The sequence below is a fragment of the Leptinotarsa decemlineata genome, unplaced genomic scaffold (genome assembly GCF_025532065.1).
Source record: "Leptinotarsa decemlineata unplaced genomic scaffold, Ldec_3_MD MMD2_tig00000199_RagTag_RagTag, whole genome shotgun sequence".
Classification (NCBI taxonomy): Eukaryota; Metazoa; Arthropoda; class Insecta; order Coleoptera; family Chrysomelidae; genus Leptinotarsa; species Leptinotarsa decemlineata.
The window spans coordinates 7,951,841-7,978,992 of NW_027412544.1; the positions used below are offsets into that span (position 1 = coordinate 7,951,841).

A 27,152-nucleotide genomic window follows, 5' to 3' on the forward strand; every position below is an offset into this window, starting at 1 on the left:
GCGACGCCGGCCCCTCGGCCGGTACCTAGGCAACAGCTATGTTCCTGCTTTTTGAATCTGTAATATTCAAAAATATTCGTTCAAATTAAATGCTGTAATGGGTCATATTGATCTATATTCAATACACAATGTATTCAAGGTACTTAATTGTATGAGGATTGATGATGTATTGCTCAAAATCGCTTCATAAAAAAGTTAAGGAAATAATGATCGTTATGGGTTATCCCTAAGAGATAGACATATACCATCGTGAACCGTTTTGTAAACTTTTTTACAATACTGTACAATACTGTAGTAAGTATATTATTTTGATCTACCTCGTAGGGTTCAGACAGCGTTTGTAACGTGAGCACTAAAAATGCGTTTATTTACATCACATTAGAAACCTCTGAAGTTATCAGTGTTTCTCTACTATATTATGCATGTTATATACATATAAACCTTCCTCTTAAATCACTCTATGTATAAAAAACCCACATTGAAATCCGTTGCGTAGTTTAAAAGATTTGAGCAGTTTTAAACCTCTTATTGGGAACATAAATTGAAATAATGTGTTTTGTGAAAAAATTACTCTAAAATTCAGCTTTTATTTTGTTTGATATCATCTCAAGACGTGACTAAAATGACTAAAATGTTCTCGCTACATCAAACCCTTCAAAATAATATGACCTAACAAATAATTGAATTTCCTACATAACTTTGTGAATTTCCTTGCCCATCCTATTTTAAGAGTGAAATCCGTTGTCGGAAATTCCAGTTATATATATATATAATTTTTGAACTGAGGTATTACAGTAATTCCTGGTTTGACTTGAGTCGCGGAGCCGCCTGGTGTTCCATAAATTCACAAGAAAACCGATTTTTATTTCCTACGGTCCTGTAATAGAATTTATAGAGGTAAGGAACAATTTTCATTTTGAAATTTCAGGAAGAGTTCAAATAGCAACGTTTTTCAGTAAAACTTGTTGAAATTAACATTAGGTATTTCAATTATTTTCACTTCATTTACTACTTACATATTTGTCAACAGAACGATGGAATGATGTACCCACCTGAAACAATATAAATAATTAATTATTGTCAAAACATCAACTTTGACATGTTTTGTTAAAAAGTCATCATGTATAATAAAAATGTAGCGCTTTCGATAGCAGACTGTGCTATCATCTTCATGGCTCTACTCAAACTGAACATTTTATCTTCTTTCTTATTTGTTCTTTCATACGGTAAATATATATATATATATATATATATATATATATATATATATATATATATATATATATATATATATATATATTTCAGGATCGTCATCTGAATGCATAATTGAGTAATATATGTCGTATCCCATGATTTTCTTCAATGAAAATAAATAATTTCGCTAATTAATTAGTACATGAAACGGCTCATAATGTGTTTATGTTTGTCATTTTGAATTCATTTTTTACATAGTTTCATGTACATTATTTCCATTCTTCAAATATTTAGTAATGCATTTTGAATCGCAAGCACTTCTCACATGAGACCTCACATTGAAATTTTTCTAACATAATAATAATGATAGCAATTGAACAAATAGTTGAAGGTCAAAGTTATGAGTGACATTAAATATCACTACCACTAAAGTCCATATTGAAAACCAACATTTGAAGAATCTATTCAAACTCTGTATTTCCATCAATCATTCGTTCGAATGTTTGGTAAGAAATATGGAGGATACTTTTTTCTTGAAGTCAAATGAATCAATATTAATGGATTTAGAACAGTCATTTCGTCTCGACTTGTTGAAATTTATCTAAATGAAAATTTTTCTGAGAATACATTTTATTCGTACACGTAGACCTTGTGAAGGAAGATCTGTGTGACGGGATGAGACAAACCTCAAATTTCGTAAATATTCTACTAATGTTCAGAAGGAAATCATGGAAAGAAAGATATCTAGAAATTAGCTAGAATGTGTTCAAAAATTTTCGAAAAAAATCATTGAAAGTAACATTTGTGCCAATTCATTTAAATTTCTTTTTCGCTAATCATCAAAAGCGATCAAAACATGGGTAATCTCCAGGTTTTTTCAATTCTTACTTTAGGAGAGAATTTTTATGTAGAAAAACGCAACTTTCAACCCCTCCTACCACAATTCATTTTTAAAATTGTTCTCATCTGTACAAAATTAACTTTGATGGATTTGACTATAAGAACAATGTTTATTCATAACAGTATAGTTTTTACAAAAAATGATCACTGTACTTCCGTAAAGAAACGTCAAATCAGAAAATATTTTCTGAAGGTATGTGAGCAATAGAATAAATTCGAAAGTAAACACTGTATACAGGGTGTAACATAAGTATGTTTAAATATTCAAGTGACGTATTCCTGAGACAATTTTAAGAAAAAAAGTCTATATAAACTTGTGTCCAAAAATGCTTCGTTTCGGAGATACGGAGTGTTGAAAATGAATTTTTTTGTTCAATTTTCAAGGTTTTTTTTATTTTTTTTCAGTTATTTGCACGAAATTTGGTACCCTGGGTTTTTTTGCCGTGGGAAATCATAATTTCGTATTAATTTTCATGTAACATCTAGAGGGCGCTGCGTACGCTGTCATTATTTATTTCAAATTGCCCTAACTTTTTTGACAATAAACTTTTGGTACTTTTCATGAAAAAACCTAATTCCCACACTTTTTCCAAGTAAAAAAGGTATAACGATGCTTATTACTTAGCTCCTAGGGCGTTAAGTGAAGTTGCTGAGAACATTACAAAAACTAAGTATGTGGTGGATCTCGTCAAAATAAACAACTTTTTCCTATAAAATGTTTAACGAAGAATGATTCGTTTTCAAAATACAGATTGTTGAAATTTCTCTGAACATGGTATGTTTTTGTCATAAGTTTTTTGCAATTTTAGTTATTTTCATCAAACTTTATACGCAGTATTCCCTACAGACTTCTTCTAAACTGAGCATTATCGAACTGCTTATTCAATCCAAATAAAAAAAATTTGACAGGTTTAATTATTCAATTAGAAAGTGCTACAATTCGGAGAAGTACTGTGTTATTTATTAGGAAAATAAACATATAATAATTGAACGAAACAACTATTACAACAACTGTTCAAAGTGACGAACCCTAACACCAATACAAGCTTCTGCTCTCCTCATCAAAGAATTCCGCACCCGTTGAAAAATGCCCCGAGTGTTTCTTATCGTTTCGCAGCAAGCTATGATGCGATCCCTCAACATTACCTCGTTTTCAATGGGGCTAACATAAACTAGTGATATTAGGTGTCCACAAAAGAAAAAATCGACGGGATCGAGGTCCGGTGACCTCAGGGGAAATGCTCAGTGCCTCCTCTTCCTATCTATCGTTGGGAATATGCTATGTTTAAAAAATGTCTTGCTATCACACTAAAATGAGCAGGAGCTCCATCGTGCATAAACCAAGAGTGATTTTGGAGACCAATGGGTCTCCGGGTTGGGGACGCTCGTGTTCCATAAAATGTAGGTAAGCATCTCCATTCAAACGTAAGGGGAGAAAATAGGGCCCAATTAAATAATCCCCAATTATGCCTACCCATACATTAAAAGAGAATCTGTCTTGGAAATGAGTTTGCGTTTTCGCATGTGGGTTATCTTCCGCCCAGATGTGGTTGTTATGGAAGTTCATGATACCATTTCCTGAAAAATTTGCCTCATCTGTGAAGAGGATTTTCGATAAAATTTGCGGATGTTGTTCGACTTTTCTTTGAAGCCATTGAGCAAATTTGATACGTGGTTAGAAATCACGTAGCGTGCGTGCCTGGACACGCTGAATATGATAAGGATATAGTTGCTGTTCCTTTAAAATTCTGTAAACTGTCATGTGACTCACATTTAAAATTTGACTAATTTTTCTTGTACTTGGATGTTCACTAATTTCTTCGAGAACCGCTTCTTCCAATTCTACAGTTCTTGTAGGCCGTGGCCTACTGCAGAATTTGTTTCAAAGCTTCCAGATTCGGAAAGTCGCCGGAAAAGATTCGCAAATGTCGCTGCACAAGGTGTCACGCGTTGGGGATACCTTTCTTGATAGATGCGTCTTGAATTTCCGTCAGCCAAGCCGTATGCAAAAACCTAATCAGCCATTTCAGCATTCGTAAAGTCGGGCATGATACCAAAAAATCACTTTATAAACTCCGAACTGTGAATTTGTCAATTAATAGTTAAAAATGCGAAGCGGAGAGTGACAAAAATTTTTGAAATCAAATTTGGCTATAAAGTAATATGCATTGATATAGAAAATTGTAAATATTTCGAAAACGATCGCCTCCAGCATTGTTGAGGAAGTGTACCTTTTTTACTTGGAAAAGGTGTGGGAATTAGGTTTTTTCATGAAGAGTATCAAAAGTTTACTGTCAAAAAAGTTAGGGCAATTTGAAATAAATAATGACAGCGTACGCAGCGCCCTCTAGATGTTACATGAAAATTAATACGAAATTATATTTCCGTCGTCAAAATACGTCAGTTGAATATTTTAACGTACTTATGTTACACCCTGTAGACAAATATGGTTTCTATTTGACTGATAGTGCGCTGATTGCCATCAGTTTTGAAATGAAATCACGTGCTTCGAAGGTGCCTAACCATAGTGGTAAATAGAGTTACATTTACTGATTTCAAGGTTATATATATATACTCGTAAACTTCGCATAATAACAATACATTTTCACTAGTTGTGTGGTAATTAGCCATAATTTTCCAAAAAAACATCTTCAAAATTTGAATCTTCAATAGTCTCGTTCTCATTACTTTTCATCCTTTTGTTATTATTTTGTTGAAGGTGTAATGCTCGCTGAATAGGGGAGAATGTTCCACGATCAGACTTGTTCCACAATCAGACAAAGCATGTAATTTTGAAATTCCAGCCGCGAGTTCGATGATTTTCGTTCGGATATGGGGGGTTACATACGCAGTTTTGGTAAACAAAGTTGTAACGCTATTCTTTTGGATTTAAGCATTTTTCAACAAAAAACTTATTTTCCTAGGTGACTTTTTTCTATTCTTGATTTGACATTATAAGCCTTAATTTTTCTTTTGGAACTAGTAGTACAAAAACAATTTGTTGATCAAATTTTGGGCTATTTTATTGACATTTTATGAGCGAGTTTACTGTTTACTCTGGATGGATGACTCGTGAGTTGTTTCCAAGCGTTGTGAGGCACTTCATTGAACATACGTCCAGCACAAAAGAAAACCCTTTCCTCCTGATTTTTGACAATCACGAGAGTCATCTGACGATAGAAGGAATAAATCTAGCAAAAAAAATGGAGTGATTATTTTGACCTTACCATCTCATACTTCCAACAAGATGCAATCGTTAGATCGCCCTGGAAACTGAACAGATAGAAAGAGAAGAAAAAAAGCTAGAAGAAAAAAAATATCATGAAAACAAAAGTAGGATTCGATGAAGACTCAACAGACGAAGAAAATGAGAACGCAGCGATGCTTGTAACTGAAAATTCTGATGATGATATTGATTATGTAGGAGAAATCGATCCACCACCTCTTCTAGACAAGCTTAATAAAGAGCCAGAAGTTGCCGATTTTATTTTGATAGAATTTATAGACAAAAAGAAAAAATGTATCACATAGCTGAACTATTATGTAAAAGAGATAAGGAATGTTAGGTTAAATTTCTGAGAAAGTCCGTTAAGTATGATAACAGCTTCATTTACCCCGAAATAGAAGCCGTCTTTTTGGTATGCTTGGAAAACATTGAGATGATGTTACCAAAACCATCACACGTGTGAACAACAAAACATCAACAATCACATTTGAAGTTTGAAGTTAATTTTTCAGCCTTAGAAGTTCGTTAAAACAGTACTAAAACTTTTGTCTTATTGTGGAACATGCCGTGTCTGGATGTGGAACATGTATGTTCCACAATCAGACAACTGTCCTTTCATTTTTCAAACAAACATTTTTTGAATTATTTTTTTGGTTTATGATGTATGTTCTACCATAGAACCTTATGCACAGCCTTAATTTGTATTAGTGACAATCATATTTTCGTTTGTTCAATAAATAAGGTTAATATTTAGCAACACCTTTTTTGTGTCTGATTGTGGAACACTCTCCCCTATTCATCTCTGGTTTTTTGGAAGTAATTTTATTTTGTTTCCCTTTCGAGCATTCCGTCTTTCCGCATCATACATTTTGAAATGAAAATTCTCTCGTGAATTTAACCTCTGAGGAGCAAGTTATATCCTCGAGAGTAGTTTTCATCATTTCTGATAGGGACTTCGTATGAGAACGAAATTACTTTGTTTGAATAGTGGAAACATTCGATGAGAGTAGCGGTCTGACCCAATTAGTGGAAGAATCCATTAGCAAACTAGGAAAATAAGTGAAAATTCTCATGTTTTCATGTCAATACTAATCCTATAATGGAATTTTGATGCAAAGTAGTCGAACACATTATTATTTTCATTAAATTTGAAGCTTCGTGTATTTCATTTTTTTCTATAATAGTAAATATTTAAATTTATTCAGGTAAGCATAATATACAATATGAATTCAATATTAAAATTATATAACTTGAGAAACTAGAAAAAAAAGGGAAAGAACTAACTAAAACTGGAAATTGTGAGTCCAGGCTGAGCTACCTAAGCAATGCTTGTGTTGTAGTCATCAACCTGGATTACATCGAGTATTCATATGTTGATTGGTGAGTAGAAAGAAAGAAAAAATCAAAGTTAAATTCATTGTGAGGGAGAGACTATATGGTTATTTATTGTATTTTGTATTTCTTATTATTATTCGAGTTCGTATACGGTTTTCAGTTCGTCATAATTTTGGTTCACATATTCTTTCAGTTTTGATTACATTTTTCGTTTATTAGGAATGACTCTGATTTCTAAAGGGTACAGGTATAACAATTTTGGACCAAAGTATGATATAAATTTCTGTGTGTGCGTTAGCCTACAGAGAGGAACATTTGTTTTCTGCTCAGATTTATTACGTGTGTAAGTATGACTTATCTGAGATATGGAGGTATTTTGCATCCATATTAAGCATTGATAGATATAGAGTTTTCTTACATCAAATAAGCCAGTTTCTTTATAAAGGTCTTCAGTAGAATATCTTCCGTTTTTCTTTAAAATTATTTTCAATATGGTATTTTGCATAACCTCTAGAACGTGTAATAATGTTTTACTGAGACCACCCCATAAAATGATACAGTACCTCAATAAAGATTCAGCGAGTGAGTTGTAAATCATAAGTAGGAGCTTTTTATTGTTCACATTTCTGATTTGATAGAATTTATAAACTAACTTATTGAGTCTCTTAACTGTGTTGTTAATGTGTTGGTCTACATATACACCCAAATACTTCATCTTGTCAACTTTTTCAATTATTGGACATGAACACTATGTTGGGGTTCGGCATAGATACTTATGAACAGTGAGAGTGTTAATTAAGGGTTGGTCTTTTTTTGTTGTGGTGAATGCAATGAACTTAGTTTTTCTCACATTTAGACTCAGGAGGCTCATATTCAACCAGGAAAGTACATATTTGAGCCCTATTTCAGCTTTCTCATAGACTTCATCCCAGGAATCGCCTTCAAATAAAAGTGCTGTATCGTCTGCGCGAGATATTATTCTGCCATTGATATTATGGAGTTTATAAAAGTTGTTGATATAAATCAAAAATAAAATAGAACCTAGCACTGTCCCCTGGGGCACGCCCATGTTGACAGGTAGTGGATCGCTGAGGGTACTGTCTATTTTAACCTTTTGATTTCTATCAGATATATAGTTTTTGAATAAGTCTAAAGTAATACCTCTAACTCCTACAGTTTCTAAACGGTCCAGAAAAATTTGATGGTTGACTGTATCAAAGGCTTTAGCCAGATCTAGAAATACTGCCAAACTTCTTTTTTTGTCATTGAAATTTTTCCAAACACTGTTAACCAATTGAAAGATTGCATTTTCGGTTGACATATGTTCTCCGAAACCAAATTGACCTTTAAATAAAATACTATTTTGTTCTAAAAAATCAACTAGCCTATTTTTCAAGCACTTTTCGAAAATCTTGGCAAAGTTATTGCTAATGGTTATTGGTCTGTAATTTGTTGCAAGTTTTCAGTCACCTGATGTGAAAACTGGGGTTGTTATCGATTCTTTGAAAGCGGCTGGTATGTTTCCTTTCAGAAAGCATAAATTAATGATATGACAGAGAGGACTCAATAGAAGTAAATGATGCCTTTTCATAAACTGGACCGTTATGCTATCAGGAACTGAAGAGCTGTAGTTTTTTAATGTAGATATTATCTTAATGACTTCATTTTTTGTCACTAGGTTCAGAAAAAGGGACTTTGTGCTATTAGATTAAATTTTCGGTATAATTTCATGTTTATCGATTTTATTTTCCATCTGTTTTCCTATATCCGCAAAGAAAGTATTAAAGTAGTTTGATTTCTCCTTGTCAGTAACAATTTTTTGACCATTTTCATTTGTATTGTTATATTTATCTTTCTGTTTCGTACCTTTGTTCGTCATTTCATTTAAATTTTGCCAGATTTTTCGATAATTATGTTGGACCTCGTGAATCTTGTTTATATAGTGATTATTCTTATGCAATTTTATCAAATTGTTGAGATAGTTTCTATAAATTTTATATTCTACATGTAGTTCTTCGGTATATCGTTTATTTAATATTTTTTTTAGGTTGTCCCTATATCTGATTGATGTTAACAGGCCTAAGGTTATCCAGAGTTTTAACTTTTTTTTGCTATGCGTGATGGACATAGTTTGAGTGGATAAAATATTATAATTTTTCATTTTATCAGTGAACAAGTTGGCCTGTGCTGTGTTATTCGAAATTAGAATATCATCCCATTTCTCTTTTTCAAGAAATTTTTTCATTTCATTTTGATTTATGAAAATTTTAGATGTTTCGACAGTGTTATTTGTGTTTGAATCGCATGTTGCTGACATAATGTTTATGGAAAGCATAATAGTGTAATGATCAGTCAAAATGGTTGTATGTATATACGTTTTCAGTGAGAGTTTATCAAGTATGTGTTTACCAGATAGTTTTATGTAGATATGGTCGATCAAGGTGAAGCTGTCTTTTGTTACTCGGGTTGGCTTATTGATGCAAGAAAAATATCCCTGTTGGGCCATCAAACATACGTAGTTATTGGTGGTCCTCTCTGAACTATTCAATGTGTTTATATTGATGTCGCCCATAAAAATGTTCACATCAACTCTTTTTTGAGCAGACAAAAAATGTTCCATATCTTCTAAGTACTGGATCAGGTTATTAGAAGGAGGGCCGTAGCAAGCTGTAATATTGAAAGAGATATTGTTCCAAGTATATTCTATTTCTAAGAGTTTGATTTCGGTAAAATGTTTCATTGTGGTGATATAGTCGATAATATTTTCAACATATACGATAAATCCGTCATTTTGGTTGAAATAAGAATCATTATATAGTAAATCAAATTCTGGAATCTTGAAATCATCTGCATTCTGAAGTGACCATGTTTCAGAAAGAATAATGACCATCAAATTGTTAATGTTGAATGTCTCAATATACAACAACAACTCATCGAAGTTTTTTCGTAAACTTCTTATATTGAAGTGAACTATATTAAGATATTCACTACCAGAGAATTTTTGAATGCTATCTTCAATATTTCCAGATACCAAAGTATCTCTGTCTTCATTATTATTGAGCTCGTCCAAGTAGTGGATCATCCAACTCAATACAAAACAAAAAAAAAATGTATATTGGAAAAAAAGCTATATGAATAAGAGGGAAAGAAATTATTATTATTAAAATATCTAGCTGAACTAATTGCACTAATTAGTGCAAGTAATGTTTCAAATATTATCCAAGCCATTGATAAGTTGATTAGTATCATGAGAGTAAAGTTAGCAGTTCTTGAACATCATGGAAGGTACTCTGCGATATCAGAGTTGTTATTAATATTGACCTTAACTCCATTTATTTTCGTGTAAACTTGCCTTTTAAAAGTCCACACCGCTCTTTCTCCAAAAGCTGACTTAGCGTCAAACAGAAGAGCTTTGTGCATCTTAGTAAGGTCCTCGGCAACAAAGATTCTTTCACCTTTTAGTTTTCCAAGATTTTTCATAACTAGCATTTTATGTTCAAATTTGTAAAATTTGAGAATAACTAGCCTGGCTTTATTTTGTTGCTGAATGCTGTTAGGATGTCTTCTTTCTTGAGAAGTGTATCGCTATTCTGATTAAGTATCTGCAACAGCTGTGAGTTTAAGTCTTCATCAGATTGTTCGGGTACCCTGTATATACAGCTATTGTTGATTTTTTCCAGTTGCTCGAAGTACGACATTTTTTGTTCCAGATCATTTATTTTCGCATTCATACTTTATATTGTGTCTTCAAGTTCATGCATTTTTCATGAATTCCTCACTCGCGAATAATTCACTGATAGTTTCTTTAATGAGATTTTGTAATTCCAGTTTGTTCCTTGTGTTCGACATTTCTTTTGAGATTTTGTAACCACATAGTACACTTAACTAGACTGATTCCCGCAAATCTGATCACTTTTCCGGGTTTTATACCTAGTAAATAACTCGTTTAAAGGCAGGAGCAAATAACCTGTGACTATCTGCGAAACATTTTTCCGATACCCGATTTTCCGATATTTCCGATATTCCGTTGTAAACAACGTTACGTTTCCGAACGTAAAAATTGTGTGGAACACTTATTGATTAAATGTATTAAAACAACTGATTTTTACTGAATAGAAATATGTGAATAAATTTGAAATATATGAGGAAGAAAAGAAAAATGAATGAAATATCAAATATATTGAAACTGAGAAAACAATCCATGACCATGGAATTCAAAAAATATAAAAACGCTTATTTGTGATAGAATAATCTTTCAAAATTCATTCTTCTAAATCAAGCACCGCTACCACATTTTCTTATATGAGTTTGGAGTTTCACCCGTGTTCTATCATCACCATTGGAATATCGAAAGATGATACGAAGATGATTAAATTGGGGCAAAGTTGTGCATTTACTTGACTAACAATATGGCGTTGAGAAAGTTCTGAAATTTCGACTATATCCGGAAATATCCGGAACAAACAGAAATTTCGGAAAATGGCTTTTATTTTTTTCTGGCTTCATTTTTCGAAGGATTCGAAAATAAATTGCACTTCCACATTACCACTTTCTTTCTGATATACAATGGTGTTTTCAGATTTGCTATGCGACCTTTCGTCTTCTGACCACCATTATCAACTTTATTTTTTCTCATGAGCACTACATTGGATTCTTTCTGTTTTGAATATAACCAGACTTTACCTTTTCCATGATGTATCACAATGTTATGTTATAATTTCCGAGATCCAAATGGTGTGTATCGAATTTGAAACACCCTGTATAACTCGAATCTTTTTGTTCCAATGATATTCTATTGACATTACTTACTCATTTTTTTGTCTTTAACCTTACACACTCGGAATGTTGTTATATGAAAATTTTTGGTGTTTTTCCACTTGTTCTCAGCTGTCTTCGATAAAGAGTAGAAAGTCACCTTTACCATATCTACTTATTGCATCAGGACTGTTACATCACATGGCTAAATGGGAATTTTTCGTAGTTTAGTTTGTGTGAATAATGAAAAAATCAAGTTGTCTCCGAACTTTTTGTTTTTTTTGCATTGATTTGCGTATGTGTATTATTTATTTCCTGTTGTATCATTTTAGAAACGTATGACTTCTGTAAACACATATTTCATTTATTCAATGAAAGGTCTTGTTTTTCGTTACTTGATGTTTCATTATCACAGTATTTTGTCGTTGTGAATAACATTACCCTAACTTTCATATACCCCAGGTGATCATGCTATAGATAATTATTATGGTTGATAACGTGGGTTATATAAAAGTTAGAGAGAAGAAATTAGTTTTTAGTATGTTATTTACTACGGAAAAGCATAAATTATTTTAAGGCATCTATTGGAAACAGACCAAAATACAGTCTCTGAACGCGCGTTTCGCTAACCAAGTTAGCATCATCAGGAGATGACTAAGCCTTGTCATCTTCTGAAGTTCACGCCAGCGCTCTGAAATTCCACTTTACTGTCGAAGGATTTCGGATGGCACTACAGTTCTTTATTTTTGTCACATACATTCCAAAAATGCAGCGCTCGTCTAGAAAAAGAATATGTCAAGCGTACACAAAATTCGAATTTATCACCCGATGCATGTGTCATTGAAAATTTACGAATAAATGTTGATAAACATTCCGCGATGTCTAAAACATGTTTCTTGTCGGCGTTATAAATAAGAAGTTATTTCGAGGCAGACCAACCGGGTGTCAACCTATCCTAACATTTCGTTTGTTGAGTTCAAGTTAAATTTACTCTCAAGGTTCCACTACACGACTCCCGTCTTGGAGATTGTCGCTGGGGTTGTTTTATCGTATGCATTTCTCAGGGGCTCTGTGTCTGGAATTAATTTCAGTGGCTTTAATCCAACTGGGTGCGGAAGTAAGCGGCTAGAAGGGTCAACGCACTGGTTCTCAACTTTTGATTGAAAAAGTATCTTCATTTATTAGATACAGAGAATATTTTGAATCGAAATTTGTCTCATACAAGAAACTTCTGGAATCGCGCGTTAAAAAATAATCGTAATCTCTCGCACAAGATTCGACTTTTGAGGGTTCTCGTTCAAAGAGGGGCGGCAGCTAGTTAAGGGAAAAACAGATTTTCAACAGATTCTTAACAATGACACCACTAAAGTCTGTGATCATTATTATTATTTCAAAGACATTTCGAAAAAATCAAGTTTTCTCAGAAAATATCTCTCCATCAAATTTCAATGCTTTATTATCACTTCGAATTCTACCAATCATTTCAGTTTTTTTCAATTAAATTTACTTCACTTCATTATACTTCACTCTATTATATATTATTTATCCATACCATTTGAATTTGGTAGATATTATTGTCTGAAAAAATATACGACTACATCTTTGATATTTCATCAGCTCGTAAATTAAAGTTAAACTCCAAATAGTCGGCAATAATGATCTTTGGACCAAAAAGATTTCAGCGAGATATTGCTGAAAATATTCTTCATATTCATATAAATGGTAACCTTCTGCCTTTTGCAACTGAAGCAAAGAACTAAGGCATGTGGTTTGATTCTGAACTGCGCTTTACAAAACACGTTAGCCACTTGATTCAAACGTCCTTTTCAACATCTTAAGGCAACTATTTCTAAATCGAGACTCACTCACCAAACAACTCAAACTAAAATTATGTGAGGCGCTAATCATTTCGAAAGTTTTATATTGCGATAGCATTTATGGCGCTGCGTTGCTTCAATCTGATTCCCTTCGTCTTCAACGAATCCAAAACAGTTGCCTTCGTTTTTCTTTTGGAATTCGATAATACGACGACATATTACCGGTCATGAAGGAATCTGGTTGGATACAACTAGAGAAACTCAGGACACTGCACCTACTCACAAACTCTCACAAATTCTTGTACACCGGAATGCCACATCATTTAATAAAAAATTGAATTCTTTCTCAAATATTAACAGCTTTCTCACTAGAATCAGGTCGGTGCTGGTCATTCGTAAACACAGATCTTCTGTTTTTACTCGCAGCTTCTCATACAACGCAGCTAAATTCTACAATCTCCAGCCCAGTGAATTCAGGTCCTACACGTTGAAAAACTTAAAAAAAAAGACTCAAAGATCATTTATTTGAGTAGTTTACTTTCCTCATGCAGACCATTGCTCAGGCGTTTAAATAAAAGATTTGGTGACTGAATAATAATAATTTTTTGAAAATGTATGTATATACTGTAATTTTCTTTTATACATTTCAAATTTCATGGTTTTCTTGAAGGTTGAGTTTAAAAACAGCTTTGCTAACACTCCGCCCATTCACCTCAATATTTTTTATATATTCTGTATGTTCTCACTTTGGGTGAATAAAGACGTTTTATTATTATTATCATTCTGAACAAAACCACAAAATTATGAAATCAACTATACAACATACAAAAAAGAAATACATTAGATTTGAAATGCAAACCCGTCATCTACAAAAAACGTATTGGTGTTCTATTTTCCCATCTTCAAAACAAATCTTTGAAGAAAGGAAGGAAAAAATTGACTTCAAAATGAATTCTCTGCAAAAATGTGTAGAATATGCGCAGAAGATTCTTTCAGATACAAGCTGAAGGAAAAATTTCTTTCGAAACAAGTTTTATACATGAACACGGAATTATACGAAAGTAAAAAAGTCTTTTCGCAACGACTACATTCATATGAACATTAAATTTATCGTATGCTGAAATCACATTTCTCTATTCGAATTGTACTACAAATAATCGTTATGAAATAAATAATCGCCCCTTAATCAAATCCACTTCATTTCTTTAAGACATGTTAACACTCTATAAGAACAGTCAGGTTGTTTAGGTCAATAAAAATCAATGAGATACATAGGTACGTAGATACAATACACAGTCAGGTTGAAAATAACATAAAAATAGTATACAGGGTGGTCTATCGAAAACTTGACAAGAAGGTTTTGGGTACTAATCTTGCAAATCCGAAAAATCGCTCAGACAAGTCGATTTTTATTGGGAGGGGAACACTTGTTTTCCCCATTTACAGCGTCGTCATTTTAACCCCGGAGATAAGTTTTTAGTTTTTCTCTGATAAGAGGACTATTACAAAAATGCTGTTTCTATTTCTCATTTTTATGTTAAAAGTGATATCTACATTATTACTAGTAGTGAGTGCCGTAAAGTGTTGCTAAAGAAACAATGGTTTACACAACTACAGAGAGGGTTGAGTTGATTGAACTGTACTATGGAAATAGACATTGTGCTGCGAGAGCCGCTGGACTGTTCAATCAACAACATGGGAAGAATGTGTCGCGACAGTATGTTTTCGATATAATTTCAAAATTTCGCAAACTGGATCTGTAGCAAATAAAAAACGGCAAATCAAACCACCACTAACAAATGAGGCGACACAAGTAGCAATTCTGGGCCATGTTGAGCTTGACCTTAATTTGAGCACAAGAAAGTTAGCATTTTTTTCTGGGGTGTCATGAACTAGCATTCGGCGTGTTTTAAAAACCCACAAAATGCATCCTTACAAAATTAAATAGATGCAAGAACTGAATGAGGATGATTTCGATCGACGCTTGCCATTTTGCGAGGTGGTTAGTGAACGAGCGGTGGAAAATCTACATTTTGTTTCCAACATTTGCTTCAGGGATGAATGTTCTTGTTTCTAAATGGCACAGTTACTCGCCATAATTGTCGCTATTGGGCTGATTCAAATCCTTACATTTTTCATGAAGTGCATACTCAACGTCCACAAAAATTAAATGTACGGGCTGGAATTTTTGGTGACCGTATTATTGGCCCATTGTTTTTAGAAGGCAATTTAACCATACAAATGTATCTACAGCCTCTGGAAGATACTATTAATCCCCTTCTCACTGATATTATTAAAAATGAATACAATTATCGGGAGGATCTGTTAATATTTCAACAAGATGGGGCTCCTCCGCACTATGCTCTACCTGTTCCGGATCACTGGATTGGGAGGCGAGGTACTATCGAATGGCTACGACGATCACCAGATCTTTCACCGTTAGATTTCTTTCTGCGGTGTCATTTGAAAAGCAAAATTTACTGTACTCCTCCTGCGTCACTCGAAGATTTACGGCAACAAATCACAAATGAATGTCGTCAAATCACTCCAGAAATGCTCCACAATGTTCGAGAACGTTTCCAGCAGAATCTCTTTTACTGCAAGGAAGCTGGAGGTGCCCATTTTGAGCATATGCTAACATGAGAATAATGCAAGTAACTTCAACTCTAAATTTAATATGGTTCGTCCAAATTGAAAAAAAAAATGTATACTCTTGTTCAGAGAATTCCAAGATCTTTCAAACGATGTGCGACTCGCCCCCAGTTCCCTATTAAAATTCCAAGGGTTGTTCACCCCTCTGCTCCGAGGTTGAAGTGACGACGCTGTAAATAGGGGAAAATACTGTCCCCCTCCCAATAAAAATCGACCTGTCAGAGCATTTTTAGGATTTGCAAGATTAGTACCCAAAACCTGTCAAGTTTTCGATGGCCCACCCTGTACATAAATACAATCAAAGATAAATTATAACACATAAGATGAAATATCAGGTTCATGGTTGGTTTTAGTTGTTTGGAATTATTCTTTCATGGAGTATATGCATTTTTCAACTAAATAAAGTTTTAAATATTTTTTGAGTGTATTCTCAGGTTCCAGACCTTTCTGGGTATCTGGTAGATTATTAAATATTTTTACTCCGATCCTACTTGAAGCTTTGTATGTAACATTGGCCCTGGACAGTGGCAGTCGTAGATAATTGTTACGACGGGTGTTATATTGCGATTTTTTAAGAAATTATGACATGATTCGCCACTTTTGACACCCGCTATGCATTTTATGATTTTTTTTTGAGAATTGAAGACTTTCTGATAGCCGACCTTCCACTTGGGCATGATAGTATTTCATCAGTTGCTTCAGTGTCAATACGTGTTTGAAATTTCTGAACATAAACTAAATCGATGAGAGCTTAGAATACATAAACCGACAGTTTTCTTTCCAGTCACAGCGGAAGTCAATGAAAATACCGAAAAATCTAGTCTTCATGAACCTGAACCTGAAATTTTTAGGAATATTCCACGAGTATAATACACAAAACCCCTGAATATGCTGGATATGACTTCTTATTACACATGTTGTAAATTCAAGGTGATGACAGCAGAATTTATTCAACAATAAAATTTTTCCTACCAACGTAGTTCTTAGTCTCCCTATTAGAGATAACTTCGACAAAAAACAAATTCTCTGGAATTTATTTTTAGTTCAAAATAGTTTTTAGTTTCACCCTATTTCTACAATAAAACCTTGAAACCACAAAAAAGCTCATGCATCACTTGGTTAATGCAGTTTTAATGAATTAAGAGACTTGAAGAACTTCTTGAAGTTTCATTCGAGGAAATAAACCATTCTATTACTGCCTCTATTTACTTAAAAATTTCTTTAGCAAAGGCTCTCGATATTCCTTTGTTCAGAAACTCCGAGAAAGTTGTGCCATAATTCGATATCATTGAGAAAATAAACGATGTTTAGGGATTTTTCCGGTAATAACTTTCCACCAATAAATAAACGCAGTTTATGGAAAAACGGGAAAAGTTATATAATCAACTTGGCTATCAAATGAATTGAAATACAAGAAACAAAATTTATCGAGTTAACTCATGGGGAGCAAGTGATTTGTTGCTGGGATACAATAAATTGAATATTTTTTTCAATTTGAAAGTGGAATTTCAACTTATATGAGGGTAGCAAAAAGTATGTTTTCACCCATCTACTCACTTCCTGACCTGAACCACTGAATTTCATCCTTGATTGAACTACATGCATCAACACTTGCACGAGTGACTTCGTTAATTGAAAATTTATTAAATTAAACCCGTTACCATCACTTCCAACTGTGAACTCATTAACTTTGATGTTCTTCTGTCTGTGAAGGCCAGGTCTCGTAATTGAGTTAATGTTCTGAATCCGCAAGAACGTCTTGGTTTCAATTCGATGCATTCTAAATTAAAGTGGGATTTGAAAGAGCAAATAGTTGATAGAAGAACTTTTCGGCTGATGTTTTCATTTAGTATTGTTTGTGTCAGGATCTTTCGTGTTGGATTTTGAATTAAAACGAACTTCATAATTCTCGAATATATTCAATTATTGTTGCCTTAATACAATAAGATCTTAATTCAAGACGTATAAGGTAGAATTGAAATGGAATGAATGCAACAGAAACCCTTTTCAACAAAAAGTTTGTATCATCTAGCACTAACTCAACGTCTGACACCTATGCTATGAAGTGTGAAAATTAGCTTTCGGAACTAGTATCAAATAGCATGGGACACATATTGGATTTCATCTAGAATCTCTCGACTCTGGACAACGCCAGTGAAAAGGACTAGTTTGTTCAGTCTAATCAACGTACTTTTTGTCGCAGATCTCACAGTTTATTTCATAATTACCATACTTCTCAATTTTCATGACCTAGTGTTCCAGCTAAGTGAAGTTGCTGTGTTAGGAATCACACGTTAAAAGGTAAGACCTCGTTAGTCCTTAGCTCGCACAAGTTTATCAACTTCTGAGAGTTGTCGTTCGTATGCGGGCGACAGCTGATTAACGAAAAAACATATTTTAAACAGATTTTAAACAGATTAAACAGATTTAAACATTCCAAAAACTGAGTATGTTTTGGATCTCGTCAAAATACACACCTTTTTTTCTATAAAAATGCAAAAATCGTTCATTTTCGAAATACAAATTGTTGAAACATAGTTGGTTTCTGTCATAAGTTTTTTGAAATTTTAGTTATTTTCATCAAAAATTTTATTGGAAAAAGTTGTTTATTTTAATAATAATTATAATAGCGTTCATTGCCCAACAGTTTTCCATTTAACAGAGCAAAACTAACATACTTGAAGGATTCATACTATTTGATATAAGACTAATACTATTTGATATAAAAAACATAAATGACTTATAGGTACGCACGAGAATTATTTTTAATTTCACAAATTCTGCAACAAAAAATATCGATGTTAGTAGAGAGCTTATTCGCATTACGACACATCAGATTGATTGGTGATTTCAACATTAAGTTAGTTTGTACCCTTTTGCATAAAAAAGTATTCATGTGCCTAGAAGATATTCTTGGAACAAAGATATCAATTTCTGATAATAGTACAGGACAATCCAATTTGCCATTCAATCAATAGCTTATATAGAAATGAAACAGATGCCTGATTTCTTCTTTTTTCTAAGGCTACAAAGTCAAATCTGCATAGCAGATCAGGGTAATCACAGTTTCTTGGAGGATAAGTTCCGGTCATTCTAAAAGTAAGAAATTTCAAAAACTTTTTTTGGACTCTATCAATTGCTGATGTATAATGATGGTATATGGGATTCCATATAATGGACCCATATTCTAGTTTTGGCCTCACCAGACTGAAATACAGAGAGGTCAAGGTTAGCATATTATGGAAATTTTTTCAGTTCCTTATTATAAAACCGTCTGCGCGGTAAGCTGAATTTATAATATGATTAATATGGTAGTTGAAAGTTAGTTTATGATCAAAATAGATTCCTAGATCCCTAATATTCTCAGCTCTTTCCAATATAATGTTGTCGATGTGGTAAGGAAATTCTAGGGTATTAAATTTTCTACTGAATGTAACAATTTTACATTTGGATATATTCAAATGGAGGCGATTCTTGAGACACCAATTTTGTAAAAGATCAATCTCCTTTTGCATAATATTACAATCATCTAAACTGTTTATAGATGTATACAGTTTCAAATCATCAGCAAACATTAATTTATTGTAAGTTATTGAGTTGCACAGATCATTAATAAATAGTAAAAACAATAAGGGACCAATATTGGATCCTTGCGGGACTCCGCTGGTTGCTGAATACACATCTGCAACTTCACTTAGTGCCCCGGGAGCTAAGTAACATGCATCGATATAGAAAATTGTAAAAATTTCAAAGACGATCACCTCCAGCGTGGTTGAGGAAGTGTACCTTTTTTTACTTGGAATAGGTGTGGGAATTAGGTTTTTTTCATGAAAAGTACCAAGAGTTTACTGTCAAAAAGCTAGGGCAATTTGAAATAGATAATGGCAGCGTACGCAGCACCCTCTAGATGTTATATAAAAATTGATAAGAAATTTCTCAAGTCAAAAAAATCCCTGGTACAAAATTTCATGCAAATAACTTATTTTTTGCAAAAGTTATTTTAAAAAACTAACAAAAAATTAAATTTCAACACCCTATATCTTCAAAATGAAGCATTTTTGGACACAAGTTCATATGGACTTTTTTCTTACAATTATCTCAGGAGCACGTCACTCAAATATTTTACCACACTTATGTTACTCTTTGTATATCTGATCAAAGACGGTAGAATCAAGTATTTTATTTCCGTTTAACCGAAAATGTACGTAAGTCAAGAATTTTCAATAAATTTCTTCATATTTCAAAACCCTTTTGTAGAATGAAAAATTATTTTTTCAACAATATAACCCAAGTAACTATTTTCTTCTAAAATGGCGACGTAGAAGACACTTTCTCAACTCTATATGGCGACACTATGACGTCAATTATGTGAATTCTGTCAATAAACTTGATGTAATGAAGAAAAGAGGATGAACTTTTCTCAGTTGATTGAATTTAATCAAAAAGGAAGGGTTGAAATTCTTCACGAATTCACGTACTTTATAATATTATTATTATTTTTTGAATGATGCTACTAATTTTCCTTTATTTTCAGTAATGTAATAATAATGTAAGTGACAAAAATGATTTGAAGCTTTATAACTTCTATTTAATTATCTGCGAGCGCTTTCGACAGTTGATCGTGCTATCATCATCTAGGCTCTACTCAAACTGAACGTGTCATCCTGTTGTAAGTCCTTTTATACTGTCCGAACGCAGGTACTCCAGGTTCTTTAGGTGAATTTGCCTGTATTTGGGTTACATCAGGTACTATTCTTTGTGTTGGATCTTCTCTAGGTTTACTGTGTATTGATTTGTTTAATATATTGAATGTTAGGTCTTGTTACAAATACAAGTACAAATCAAAACACAACAAGACCTAACATTCAATATATTGAACAAATCAGTTCACACTCCTAGAAACAGTAAACCTAGAGAAGATCTAACACAAAGAATAGTACCTGATGTAACCCAAATAGGGGAGACGGGGGCTGGTTCTAACAAATTTTGAATTAAGCGTAATATTTTCTAAACTACTTTAGCAAGAAACATGGTTTTTTGGTAAATGAAGCAAAATTTAATGAGCTTTACGTAAAGTACAACAAAATGTATATAATAATTACCATATCTGAGAAAAAACGAGTTTTGGCAAACAAGTCACTTGTTAGATCTTACCCCCGGTTTGAGGTTGGTTTTAACACCGCTGGGGAAAGTTTTAACAGCGGGGGTAAGAAATAACATGTAGTTGGGAATGGGATTTTGGTTAAGATAAACAACAAAATAATATTCAAGGTTTATTAGAAAAATTAAATGCGGTTCCTTACCGTTCATAAAATAAACAGAAAACTTAAATTATATAGTTAAACTGACTCACTTAATCAGCATTACTCATATCAGAGAACAAAAAATAATGTTTGATCATCAAATGATCATTAAAAATCCAAATAAAATGAAATTCGGCTCCTTGCCGTTTAAACATGTGTAATAAACTTGAAACTTACTAAATCTATCTTTATCAAATAAAATAACAAAACATTACTCCTCTAATAAATCGACATAGGTACAACTTTGGTTATAACAGTGAAACTTTCTAATCAGTCTTACTCAACCTACTCATTAGTCAGTCTTCAAACCAGTGATAGAAATTAGTCATCTTAATCGGAATCTGAGTTGCAGTTTGTGCAAACATAAGCAACTGCATCGCCTTTTATGCAAGTTATATGCGACCATTGTTTACAGGATATACATTCAACCCAGTCCACACCAGATATATCTTCAGAATATGATGAGCCACAGCCTAGGCAAATGGTTTCATCCTCATCATCGTCGTCTTCTGAACTCTCTTGTAATACTTTCTTTTTCACTCTATCCCTAGGCTGTTTACTGGACTTCTTCTCTTTTTTTTCCACTTTACGTTTCTTAACTCTTTGCTTTTCCTTATTGACTTTTACTTTCGCAGTAGATTTCTTTTTGTTATTCTTTAGCTTAACTTCTTCTTCTAAAGCACTCTTTTCCGGAGTGTCGGTTAAGATTGCACATTTTCGCTTGCGATCTCGATTAGACTTAGAGCGGGGGGCCGCTTTTGGCAACGGCCGTACAGCTTCGGGACTAAAGAATGTTGGTGAATCTCTTGGACGAGACGTCACTGCAGTACAGTACAGTAAGAACAATATTACCTACGTTTAAATTTTTTCAACTGTTAAAACCTGCCCCGTGTGCGGGGCAAATATTAACGCGTTAGAACCTACCCCGAGCATTTTGTTAAAACCAACCCCACGACCCCATTTTGCACAAAGTTATAGTTTTTCTTTTACCGGTTATATTCTCGATTAAAACTTTAACATTAATGAAAAATACAATAAATACAGATTTATGCAATACCAAAGCCAATTTTTTACGATACATATTTAAAAAGTAATGCAAAAAATTAAACACGTTAAAAAGTTCATTTACCTCTGAAATTGGAGGCGTCTGACACAACCTGCTCCCGTGACGCTCGGCCGGCAACTGACAGGTCGAGACACGTTTGCGCGTATTCGTAAGCACAAAGTGCGTTGGAACTAACATGGTAAGTCGAATAGGTTCCATGTAATTACGCTGTGTTAGTATTTACCCCTGTTAAAACCAGCCCCAGGGTCCCCTACAGGCAAATTTACTTAAAGAACCTGGAGTACCTGCGTTCGGACAGTATAAAAGGACTTACAACAGGATGACACGTTCAGTTTGAGTAGAGCCTAGATGATGATAGCACGACCAGCTGTCAAAAGCGCTCGCACATAATTAAATAGAAGTTATAAAGCTTCAAATCCTTTTTGTCACTTACATTAATATTAAAATATTATTATTTTCAATGCAATTTTTCACTTCATTCATATCGAAAATCTCGATAGCAAGCAATATTTGTCAAACTTTACCATTTATTTTTCATAACTACTTTAACTTTTTCACTGGCACAGAAAAATGAACCGCATAGTATCTTTGAAATATATTTTTGTAGTACAAGTGGTACATACTCGATGTCGAAGTTTGAAAAGTTCCACAATTTTCGACATTAATGATGTAAAAATGGCAGTTGAAAAACCAAAAGTGCGTAAACTGGCAAAAAAAAATATTTTTTGAATTTTCACTATCTCACCGAGCAAACTTTGTGTTTTGATTGTCACTACATGAATTTTGTGAGTCGATTCATGTAAATAACGTCATAGTGCCGCCACATTGAATTTGTAAAAAACGGCTCCTACTCCACCAATTTAGAAGGAAATGGTCACTTGGGTTATTTCGTTGAAGAGAAAACTTCATAATCTACCAAATGATTTAAAATATAAACAGTGTTCTAACAAAATTCTTGACTTAGGTTTCTTCCCGGATAAACAGAAATACGTTTTCAATTGGTTTGTCAGTAGTAATATCGGCTCTAATGAATTACACTTTTTGAATTTCGAATTTTTCAACCAAAAATCGACTGAATAGCGCCGTGTACAATGATTTCGTCGTCAACCTGTATAGTACGAGCGCACGACCATGGAAAAACCAGTATCTCCCGTCTATTCACTAACAGATTTGAACCGGAAGCAAGTAAGGTTAGGTTAGGTAAAAGTGAGAGGATCTATTCGACCCTCCATCCCAACACGCAAGGGTTTATTGTGGCTCACGAAGCTGATTAATTTGTATGATGAGCAGTCTTTCAGGTCAGATGGTAAAAGTACTCTGAAAACCTGATTCGCTCCCCAGCGGAAGCAAGAGAGAATTATTTTCCCTCACCAAATTGGATCTGACATTTTCATCTATTTGATGTACAAACTATAGGAATCGTAATCCACTTACAAAGTAGAAAGTATATCACAAGTATTTATAGTCGTAGCCATAAAACTATGAACATGAAATTTCATAGTAGTAAAATCTATACAATTTGATTAAAACTAATTTTGAAGCTTGCAAGACTGAAAATTTATGTCGCAGTCATTTTATACATTGTTTTGGACTTTGTGGTAGAAGACAGGGATCGTTCATATTACAGGATATCATTTTTTGCAGATATATTTTATAGGGTGTCCCAGAATTTAGTTCTAACTAGTTAGAAAAATGAACCAAAGGCGGTATTGAAAGACTTCAGAATACTCTTCTGAGACCATCTTTGAAATCGTTGTAATCATTGCAGTTTATAAGAAACCACACCCAACTTTGTTTTTATAAATTGGTATCCTCAGAAACTTTTCACAGTAGATATCATCACGTCATATTATTTTGTATACAGTGTGTCCCAGAATTCAGAATACGTGATACTTTTGTCAAAGAGTAGCAGAAATGAAACAAAGTCAGCTCGGGGAGTCGTTAAAATGCCCTCCTGAAAACATCATCGATATCAGGCTAACCATCTTACAAAAAACTATATCATACTCTAGTCCTTGAAATGGCCAAAAAATTAATGCCTAATTATTTGAGTCTACCTCTGAATTGTTGATAATGATGTAACAAACCACTTACTGTATTTTGGTGAAAAATTTCTACTCAGAATTTCCACATTCGAAAGTACAAAAAAGTCAGTTCTCTATAATGAATCGTATGTTCATACATTCCAGTACAGCTGACAAAAATTGAAATAGAGTTCATGACTCATAAAAAATGTCATTACACGTAATGGCAGATGACGACAACAGAAATTACGCTCTGGATCAACAGCAGCTAAAAGTGGAGTACATGAAATGAAGGATCTGGTATATACTGAAATAAATCCAGATATTCGAGTGTTAGCAAAAGAACTTGGGCTGTATAAGGGAGAATAAAAAATGGGTAGCATCTTTGCAAAATTAATTTGGTGCACGCTTTGCGGCTCAAAGATTTCAAAGGAAGAATAATATTTATCGGCTGTCTCCAAGGTATGGAACAAAATGGTCCAGATGTTCTATAGGTACTGGAGTGATGGAAGCAGATTTCATAATTATGGTACGAGTAATACCCTCAATACTCAATACTGGTCCGATCTTATTGGATAGCATAAATTCCAAAAATAATGGAGTGTGAACGTATGGTGTGGATTTTACAATGGATACCTCAATAGGCTATATTCTTACACTGTTACTTCAACAGGATCACGACATTTAGATTTTCTACAAAACACTTTCCTCAAACTATTAGAGCATATTCCACTATCAGAACGAGTATATGTACTCCTTCCCATAATTAGTACATGCGTTTGTAACATCTTGATGAGATAATCAAAAACAGGGGTCCCACGCATTGGCCAGTCCACTCCACTAGATTTGTTCTGTGGGGTTGTCTAAATGAAACTGTATACCAAGTGCCTTCAGTAGACTGGGAAGATATCAATAATCGAATTTCTCTTACATACCATCCCATCAATCTAGCTTTGATTACATTTTTCTACAATAGAGAACTCATGAGACAATATGAAACATGTCATCTTCTGTTTCGAACATATTTTGTAGAGTTCGAAAAGATCATCTCTCTGTTTTTATAACGACAGGGAGATTCAAGTGAAGTATACAATTGTTAGGGGTACCATTTTAAAAAAAAAATGGTGTAGTTTTAAAAGAAACTACCATGGTTACAATAATTTCAAAGATGACGTCTTTCAAAAATGCCTTTGCTCAATTTTCTAGCTTTATACGTAACGAAGTTATCGCTTCTTCACTGAACTCTAGACCACCTTGTATATGAGAATACTCATTTTTTACCCAGATCATGCATTGTATATTTTTCTAATAGAACTACTGTGGAAACATCGAAAGTATAATCACCTGTTTCTTTTGTGATGCGGATAAATGGAGCATATATAGGTGATATATCAGCGATTTTTGATACAAACGAAGTGAGTTAGAAAGTGAGTTTATACAAACAGGACCCCAAATACTCACTGTGCATGCGTCCATGTCATAACGGGGACACGGAGTTCTACTTTCGGTGTTGAATTAAAATTTATAAATAACGGAGGTAGAGTTGTGGCGCGACGGTTGAAACTTTTTCATTGAAAATTTCTTCCTCATTGTTTTCTTTTATTTTTCCATCAATAATACTATTACTGAAGAGTAAATAGTATTACTATAGTATTGACTCAAATATGTAGTACCAAAAAACTGAAAGACTTTTTTCTTCATCTCAATCTATCTTGAATGATTTTTTACATGAATAAAGATCTATTGATGAGATTAATCGGAATTCAAAAAACTGAACAAGAAAACTGCATGTGCACTTCAAGTGTAAGGTTAATGAAAACACATAATTATGAATTGATGAAATTTGTTATGATAATTGTGAAAACATGTTAGACAGTAAAACTCATTTCAAAGAGCATTAAGTTGTGTGTTCAAAAAATAAGGTGGATTTCAATTTTTCTCAAAAATGTTTTATTTATTTGTCAATTTCAATTTCTCCCTTCGAATAAGTCCCTCTCAGATATAATATAATTGTTCCAGCATTTATTACAATCCTCGAAGCAGTTCTGATATGAACTACTTTGTATGTCTTTGAGCTCGCTCAGCGATTCGGCTTTTATATCCTCAATCGTCGCAAAACGCCACCCTTTCATGGGTTTTTTTCATTTTGGGAAACAAAAAAGTCGCACGAGGACAAATCTGGTGAATACGGTGGCTGAGGCATGATTACGATGTGGTTTTTGTACAAAAAATAACGAACAAGCAATGACGAGTGATCAAGTATATTATTGAAATGCAAAAGTCTTGTTTTGTTTTTTTTCACAATCCCGGACGATTTCTTCGTATTGCTTCTCTCAAGTGGCGTATAACTTCAAGATAATTATCCTTATTGACCGTACGATCAAGAACTCCTGATGCACTACGCAATGGTAATTGAAAAAAAAAAACATTGAGCTAAACCTTGTTATTTGATCGAACTCAGCGTTTTTTTTTGTCTTGCTCTCTTGGGGTCTTCTATTGAGACGGTTGGACTTTGGTTTCGATGTCACATCTATATACCCAGGAATGGTCATCAGTTATCAGTTATCATGCCCCAAATTTCCGAAAAAATGCATGGCATAAGCCAACCGATATGCTGATATCCTCAACAGCATCTCTAATAGTGGTTGGACAATTATCCATAACAATTTTCTTCACTTCTCCAACGTGTTTATCGTTTGTTGATGTACTGGGTGTCCAGGGCGAGCATCGTTATTCACATCTTCTCGACCTTCTTGTACCACTTGTAAACCTTTTTCTGACGCAGAGAACAATCACCGTATGCCACTGTCAACATTTCAAGTATTTTTGAGCACTCAATTCCATTTTTCTTACAGTATTTGATGCAAATTCTTTGATCCA

At 33.6% G+C, this 27,152-nt stretch overlaps 1 protein-coding gene and 1 long non-coding RNA gene across 2 annotated transcripts in view; both read right to left on the reverse strand.

The window, feature by feature from the left end:
• futsch overlaps positions 1 to 27,152 on the reverse strand; it is a 254,871-nt gene that overhangs the window by 105,001 nt on the left and 122,718 nt on the right. The window lies entirely within an intron of this gene.
• LOC141481405 (uncharacterized) overlaps positions 610 to 27,152 on the reverse strand; it is a 31,705-nt gene continuing 5,162 nt past the window's right edge. The window contains exons 2-3 of the long non-coding RNA XR_012464942.1: positions 1,017 to 1,052; positions 610 to 877 (exon numbers count right to left, since the gene is read on the reverse strand). This is a non-coding gene — a long non-coding RNA (uncharacterized lncRNA). The remainder of the gene's footprint in view (positions 878 to 1,016; positions 1,053 to 27,152) is intronic.